The sequence below is a fragment of the Rhinopithecus bieti genome, unplaced genomic scaffold, assembly GCF_001698545.2.
Source record: "Rhinopithecus bieti isolate Rb0 unplaced genomic scaffold, ASM169854v2 scaffold_64846, whole genome shotgun sequence".
NCBI classification, from domain to species: Eukaryota; Metazoa; Chordata; class Mammalia; order Primates; family Cercopithecidae; genus Rhinopithecus; species Rhinopithecus bieti.
In genome coordinates, this window is record NW_016825275.1 from 597,699 (window position 1) to 606,684 (window position 8,986).

The window sequence follows — 8,986 nt, forward strand, 5'->3', positions numbered from 1 at the left end:
AATACTATGAGGAACTGCAAAGACACATTGGAAAGGGCAGAAATACAGGGAGGAAGAAAAAATTAGGGTAATTAATACACTCTACCACATGCACAGTTATCACAAATATTTTGGAATTTTCTTAGTGATAGTGTTCTGTTAACTGTTGCTGTAGATTAGGAACTCAGAACAGATCCACCTAGAAAGTTCAGGCTCAGGGTTTTTCATGAAGTTGCCATCAGATGAAGGTGGGGTTTGGAACAGAGGAGACATTGACATAGATGGGGACTGGCTGTGTATCTTGCTCTCATGTGGTATCTCCCCATGGGTTAGTCTGGACTTCTTCGCAGCATGGCAGCCTCAGGGCACAAAAACTACCTACTTTGAGAGCAAGGCTTTAAGGTTTTAAGAGCAGGGATTCTAGTTCATAAGGCAGACCTCAGAAGTTATATTGCATCACTCTATCACTGCATTCTCTTAATTACAAGCAAGTCACAGCCTATTAAGGTTAAAAAGGAGAAGAATTTAAGCTTCACCTCCTTTTTTTTTTTACTCTGTCACTCAGGTTGGAGTTCAAGGGTACAATCTCAGCTCACCGCAACCTTCACCTCTTGGGTTCAAGTGATTCTCCTGCCTTGGCCTCCTGAGTAGCTGGGACCACAGGCATGTGCCACCATGACTGGCTAAATTTTGCATTTTTAGTGGAGATGGGGTTTCAACATGTTGGCCAAGCTTGTCTCAAACTCCTGACTTCAGGTGATCTGCCCGCCTCAGCCTCCTAAAGTGCTGGGATTACTGGTGTGAGCCACCACACCGGGCCTACCTCTTGAGAGAGGAGTGGCAAACTTCTAGAGCATGTGGAATAAGAAATATTGGTGACTGCTTTTACCTTTTGGAATATATAATCTGCTATAGGCAGTATGATAGAGCAAAAAATTGGACCTGCGTTCTGGTCTTGTTTTACCAGTTGCTAGCTATGTAACTTTGGATGTATCTGATCTGCCAGTGTTGGCCCCCAGCAGGCATTACATAAGTATTCATCAAATGAATGAATGAATGAATAACTTCAGGCCTCAGTTTCTTCCCCTGTATGAGACTAATAATACCTAAGAAAGGTCTTGAAGAATAAATGAGATGAGAGAATTGAAGATATTTTGAACGTTTGAAAGGGCAAACATCTATGGGTACTTGTTTTTTTTTCCAGAGCCTAAGGCATTCTTTTTGGAATATGCTCAATGATGACAAATTTTTGTCTTCTAAATAATTTGGTTTTGAAAAAAGCTAAAAGTCATTTAGAGATATGAGCAGGGAAAAGATATATGATTACATTGGGTATTAACATTTTTGTGCCTAAAATGAAATAGCATTATGAGATGATAAGACTGACATTTTTAAAGTGGCTGATAACCTAGTCTGGAAGACATTTCCAAGAAAATACTACCTAAAATGTTTTAAGCAAAGGCAAAGTAATTGATATAAATGTATGATTGCTGCAAATGAAGAGATAAATGCTCATTTAATTATCTGTTTAAAAATGGGATTGAAAGTTTTATCATAAGCTCTCTTATCTAGCGTCTGAGGAAAGAGTTAAGCTTCATTTCTAGGATGGAGAAATTTAAGTATTACTAGTGATCAGTTAATAGTAGTAATTTTAAAAGCAAGGAATTAGATAAAATAATTATAATTACAGCTAAGGACTAGCTATAGTTTTCCAGAAGTTACAAGAAAAGCATCTTAGTTTAGTTACCTCTATATCCTTTTTGTTTAGATTAAGTTTTTTTCATATTATTTTTTACTTATACATATACAAATACATATGTTTTAAATCTTGGAGATAGTGAATGGGAAGTTATTTTAAAGTTATTTGAACTTTTACTTAAAAAAATAACTTATTTCTTAGTCACTAAAACAAAAAATAAGAAACAGCAAAGTGCCTCTAACAAAGAACATGCTGATAACTGAAAAATTAGTTCCAAGAGATTAATCAGTTAAAGGCATATGCTAGTATAGTCATGCACCATATAAGGATTTTTGTGTCAGTGACAGAACGCATATACAATGGTGATCTCATAAGATAATATGTTATTTTTATTGTAACTTTTTGTATATTTAGATGTGTTTAGATACACAAATACTTACCATTGTGTTACATTTGCCTACAGTATTCAGTACAGTAATAACATGCTATAAAGCTTTGTAGCCTAGGAACAATAGGCTACACCATATAGCCTAAGTGTGTAGTATGCTATGCCATCTATGTTTGTGTGAGTACATTCACACAATGACAAAACCATCTACTGATGCATTTCTCAGAACATATCCCCATTGTTAAGCAGTGCATGACTGTAGCTTGTTTTCTCTAGGGAAGTCTCATCTATCTGTTTGTAGATGACACTGTGACATCAAAGCCAGCCAAAAAGAGTCTGAGCAGACTGGTTAGGTAATTTTGATATTATTTACACTTGGAGTAAAGTTTAGGTTAAAAACTAAAGAAAAAATGTAAAAATAAAATAATGCACAATAAATAATATTCTACATACATTGTATATGGCATAACAGGGTAGATATATTTTATAAGTATACATACTAGAATTAGGTCAGAGCTTTTATAAGTGTATATACTAGGGTTATGCATTGGATTAACATTCTAGCTGATTTCATACTGTCCTAAAAGGATCACTGAAGACCATTGGATACCCACCCCTTTCTTCTAAAACTGAAAGGTAGTGACAGCTACTAGAGATCCTTGAGTGACTTCACTTTGTGAGCAAGGCCTCCATCTAATTTCAGTTACCCACTCTCCTGTGCCCCCTTCAGATGGAGCCAAACTGTCCTAGGCAGTGCAAGACCACAGCTATTGCTAACTGAGCTGCTGGCTTCTCTGGCAGATAAGGAGAATCTATTCATGGCATTCACCTCACAGCTGGTTAGGGCTGGCTAAAGCAACAGCCAGAAACCTCCCAGATAAAGGAAGCTAACTTCTATAGCATGAATAAAACATACAGACAAGTGCAGATCCCATGCTCTAGGAGACCTCTCCTTGGGCAGTTTCTAACCTAAGACCAGGAATGGGGCTAAGGGAAGTCATTTTTTTTCATAAAATTTAAACTCCAATATGTTTACCTCCATGAAAGGCCTTTAATTCAAAGTATGTTAATTAAGGCACACTTCTTTGTGTTAGAAGTATTGCTATTTATCTCATGTGCAACAGGAAAATCTCTTATCATAGAGAACACAATATTATGTGTCTCCAGGAAAAAATTTTATTTTATAATTAAGTAGCTTAGAAACTAAGTCAATAGAGACACAACAGACTGGTTTCAGAAGTGTCTTTCTCATCTACAAAGTCTGCTGCATCTCACCAGATATCATTGAGCAGATGAGTTATATAATTTCGATATTTTACAACAAAAGTGAAATTCTTCAAGAAGAGGGAAATAACCTGTTTAAACGAGAGACAAATATTGGTTTATCTAATAAAAAGTTTTAAAAATATAAAACTTTATTTTAAAAAAAGTACACAAACATTTCAGTTTTTTCGTAATTGGTGCTCAAAGGTATAAACCACTACTGTTTTAAGGCCTCCAGATTACAGTTCCTCCCATCTTTCTAACTTTATTTCCATTTTTCCCTTTAACTCATTCTTTCTCAGCTTCACAGTTCTTCTTAATTCCTTTCCTCATCTCCATGCCCAGTCCTCTTTGTCCTTCTTTGTATTAGAGTCTTCTAACCTCCTCTGTGCTGCATTTATTCTTTCTGTTCCACCCTGGGAACCTTAGCTTCTGTATCTTTCCCAATGACTCTATGACTGCAGAAGAGCAGTCTGTTTCTATCACATCTTCTGCCACCCCCAATATCCTTCTTGTGTCCTGTTTGGATTATTCTAATGGCCTCCTAAACAGACCCCTGGATTCCACACTTGCACCCTTTCAATTGATTGGCCACACTCCAACCAGGGAGGGATCCCTGGCTGAATCATGGCTCTACCTGCTTAAAACCCCTTACTGGATTACCATAACATATAGGATATCTTCCAACATGCTTAAATAAGCCCCATAAATCTCCACATTATTTGTCTGCTACTTTCCTTCATTACTCACTAGGATCCATCCAACTGGACTGTTTTTCTTTTCATTTTCTTTCCTTCTTTCTTTCTTTCTTTCTTTTTTTTTTTTTTTTTTTTTTTTTTTTTTTTTTGTCCTCTCCCTCCTCCCTCTTGCTTTCATTCTAAATGTTTTTGAGGGGAGGGGTGGTCAAGGTGGTGGTGATTCTTAAAGAATGTGTTAAGCTGATAAAAAAAAAAGAGATTGTTCACACGGGGCCTATCAGAAAATAGTTATAATGGAAGACATCACTTTTGCCTTAGAAGACCTACAGACCCATCTAAAGTTTTTTTTTTTTTTTTTTTTTTTTTTTTTTTTTTTTTTTCAGTGTGCAAGATTTAATAGAGTGAAAGCAGAGCTCCCATACAAAGGGAGGGGACCCAAAGGGGGTAGCCCTTGCCGGCTCAAATGCCTGGGTTTATATCCCGATCATTGTTCCTCCCCCTGTACTCTCAGGCAATAATGATTGACTATTTCTTTATCTCCTGTTTTTGCCTAATTAGCATTTTAGTGAGCTCTCTTTACTACCTGATTGGTCGGGTGTGAGCTAAGTTGCAAGCCCCGTGTTTAAAGGTGGATGCACTCACCTTCCCAGCTAGGCTTAGGGATTCTTAGTCGGCCTAGAAATTCAGCTAATCCTGTGTCTCAGTCTCCCTTCTCAACAGGAAAACCCAAGAGCTGTTGGGGAGGTTGGCCGACAACTGCTCTAACTGCTTCCCACTGAATTGGGGCATAGTAGGGGTCAAGCAGTTGAGATTTCCTCCAGAGCGGTGCCTTTGATGTCATCAACATTGGAGCATGGTCTAGCAGGACGGTCTAGGGGTCCGTGGTAGATTTTAGTCATGGACTGCATCTGGGGCTCCATTTGAAGAACCATTTGTAGTTTTACAGTTTCAATTCTGGAAGAGACAAACTTAACAAGGAGGTTAAAGATACAGGGATTGAAATGTACGGCCTGAAGTACAGAGAATTATTTATTTGGCATACTTCACAGGCCCTGACTATCTTCTTGATAGTTTTGAGAAGGCCTGGTCCAGTAAATAATAATTTGGCTATCTGATGCGTGCTATCAATGCCTAAGTGAAAGGTTTGGTGAAGGGTTTTAAGTAATTTCCATTGGTTAGCTGCAGGCAAAAGTATTTTTCCTTCTTCAGTGGCTAGCCATCCTGAAGGGAGGAAGCTATGTACTCGTGAGGTTCCCCATTCGATTTCTCCTGCTGAGTACTGGGGCTTGGTTTCCTGGAGGGGATTACCCCATATTAGGGGTCCTTCTATAAACATTGCTAATGGAGGGTCCTGCCTTGCAGCTCTTTTGGCTTCAATATCCGCTTGGCGGTTCCCTTCTATTTTTCTTTCCTTTCCTTTCTGATGATCCTGGCAGTGTAAGACTGCCACCTCTTTAGGTTTCTGTACAACCAATAATATTCTCCTAATGGTTTCCTGATGTTTGATAGTGTTCCCTCAGAAGTTAGGAATTTCCTTTCTCTCCATATTGCTGCGTGGGCATAGAGGACTAGGTAAGCATACTTAGAGTCTGTATATATATTTACCCTTTTTTCTTCTTCCAATTTTAGTGCCCAAGTGAGGGCTATTAGTTCTGCCAGCTAAGCGCTAGTTCCTGGAGTGAGGGGATTACTTTCAAGTATTCCATTATCACTGACCACTGCATACCCCACCTTTCGAAGTCCTTTTTCTACAAAGGAACTTCCATCAGTATACAAGTTGAGGTCGGGATCAGTCAAGGGAACTTCTAGAAGGTCCCTTCGCGCGGTGTAGGTTTGAGCAATCACCTGTTGACAGTTACGTTCTATCTTTTCTTCATTGTCTGGAAGAAATGTGACTGGGTTAAGAGTTGCACAAGTGTGCAGTCGCAGCACTGGACCTTCAATTAATAGAGACTGATATTTAAGCAAACGGTTGTCTGGCAGCCACAAGTCTCCTTTAGCAGTGAGTATGCCATTCACATCATGAGATGTCCACAAAATAAGATCTCTTCCCTGTAGTATTTTAACTGCCCTCATATGACTGGTGCCTGCACATTTGCATATTGAACATAGAGTTTTATTTCATACATACAGTTTTATTACAAATTTTTTATACCTTCTTTAATAGGCATTATGTTGATTTTTTGAAGATTTTGAGTGTAATAGGTTTTATTATCTATCAGTTTCATTTTGGAAGAATAAAAAAAGTTACAAAATATTTTCTATTAAAATGGAAGTTTTATTTATCCATTCATTTGTTGATAGACACTTAGGTTGTTTCCTTCTTTTGGGTATTAGGGAATAATGCTGCTCTAACTATTGATATATACAAGTTTCTGTGTGGATATATGTTATGTCTTTTCATTTCTCTGTAGTCTATACCTGGAAGGGGAATTGCTGGGTCATATGACAATGCTATGTTTAGCTTTTTCAAGAACCACCAAACCATTGTCCAGAGCAGCTGCAGCATTTATATCCCCACCAGCAATGCACAAGAGTTTCTGTTTCTCCATGCCTATTTTTTATTTGTTTTTAATTATTGTAGCCATCCTAGTGACCGTGTAGTGGTATCTCATTAGTTGTTGTTGCTGTTTTGTTTTGGTATCTTCTTTTGATTTGTATTTCCTTAATGACCAATGAAGTTAATATCTGTTTATGTGTTTGTTGACCATTTATATATTTTTTTGGAGAAATGTCTATTTAAATCCATTGTTCATTTAGAAATTTATATATTATATATATATTTTTACTTTAAGTTCTGGGATATATGTGCTGAATGTGCAGATTTGTTACATAGGTATACACATGCCATGGTGGTTTGGTGCACGCATCAACCCATCATCTATATTAGGTATTTCTGCTAATGCTATCTCTCCCCTAGCCCCCCCATCCCTGCCAGTGTGTGATGTTCCCCTCCCTGTGTCCATGTGTTCTCATTGTTCAACTCCCACTTATGAGTGAGAACATGTGGTTTTTAGTTTTCTGTTCCTGTGTTAGATTGCTGAGCATGATGGTTTCCAGCTTCATCCATGTCCCTTCAAAGGACATGAACTCATCCTTTTTTATGGCTGCATGGTATTCCATGGTGTATATGTGCCACATTTTCTTTATCCAGTCTATCATTGATGGGCATTTGGGTTAGTTCCAAGTCTTTGCTATTGTGAACAGTGCTGCAATAAACATACGTGTGAATGTGTCTTTATAGTAGAATGATTTATAATCCTTTGTGTGTATACCCAGTAATGGGATTGCTGGGTCAAGTGGTATTTCTGGTTCTACATCCTTCAGAAACCACCACACTGTCTTCCACAATGGTTGAACTAATTTACAATCCCACCACTAGTGCAAAAGCATTCCTATTTCTCCATATCCTCTCCAGCATCTGTTGTTTCCTGACTTTTTAATGATTGCCATTCTAACTGGCATGAGATGGCATCTCACTGTGGTTTTGACTTGCATTTCTCTAATGACCACTGATGATGAGCTTTTTAAAATGTTTTTTGACTGCATAAATGTCTTCTTTTGAGAAGTGTCTGTTCTCATATGTTTGTGGGCCGCATAAGTGTCTTCTTCTGAGAAGTGTCTGTTCATATCCTTTGCTCACTTTTTGATGGGGTTGTTTTTTTCCTGTAAATTTAAGTTATTTGTAGATTCTGGATATTAACCATTTGTCAGATGACTAGATTGCAAAAATTTTATCCTGTTCTGTAGGTTGCCTTTTTATTGTTGAGTACGATAAACAAATTGTAATGTACAATGATACACAATGAAATACTATTCAGCCATAAAAAGGAATGAAGGTTTGATATATTCTAGAATGTGGATGGACACCAAAAGCATTATGCTAAGTGAAAGACACCAGACACAAAAAGCCGCATATCATATGATTCCCCTCCTGTGACATAGCCAAAATAGGCAAATCCATAGAAATAGAAAGCTGATTAATGGATGTCAGTGGGTGGCAGGGGGGAACAGGAAGTGATTACTTAGAGGATATGAGGTATTCTTCTGTGATGATGAAAATGTTTTGAAACTAGAAGGAAGTGGCAGTTGTACAATATTGTGACTATGCTAAATGCCACTAAATAGTACACTCTAAAATAGTTGATTGTATGTGATATGAATTTCACCTCAATTTTTTAAAGAGGAGAAAGTTAGGTCTATTAAGGTTGAAAATAACTGCTTTATGGTTCTTGATGGCTTTTGTTTCATGCATCCCATGGGCAGCCTTATTAGGCCTATGAAACCCTTCTCAAAATATCATTTGTAAATCCATTAAATATATAAAGAAGAAACTCATGATATTGAATTATATTTACAAAAATATTTTAGAAAATAATTTTGTGATCTAATAACATGCTTCTTCACTGAGGACCTAAATGACTAGATCTAGCAGCAGATATAACTACCATAATTTTGAAGTAGTGATGGGTGTAAATGATAGAGTCATCTGCAACATCCGGAAAGTGATATAATAATTATATGCCATTTCTGTTGGAGGCACAAATCACAGGCACACAGGGTTTGTTGCCTACATTCATAAATGCTACTTTTTAGTTAGAAGTTAATGAAAATAAAAATGTAATATTTCAAATAAAATCCAGGTTCACTGACCCCCTAAACTCTACCTCAGAATTGCAAACACCTAGCAAACAGAAGCGGCATACAGTCTTTCTCCTTTGCCCTTTGGAATACCTTGGCAGAAATGGTTAAGCACAGCTAAATAGGAGAATAATGCAGGATGATGCAAACGAAACAAAACAAAAAGCAACTATGTTGGTGCATTGGATTCTCCTTTAAGACTGTCATGATTAAAGAGAAGATAAGAGATCTATCCTTTACTTCTTTCTGGTTTTAGTATATGTGCTGCCCAAGCGAGCACTATTCTTTACTTCTTATCTAAATATGTTTTCCTCCTTA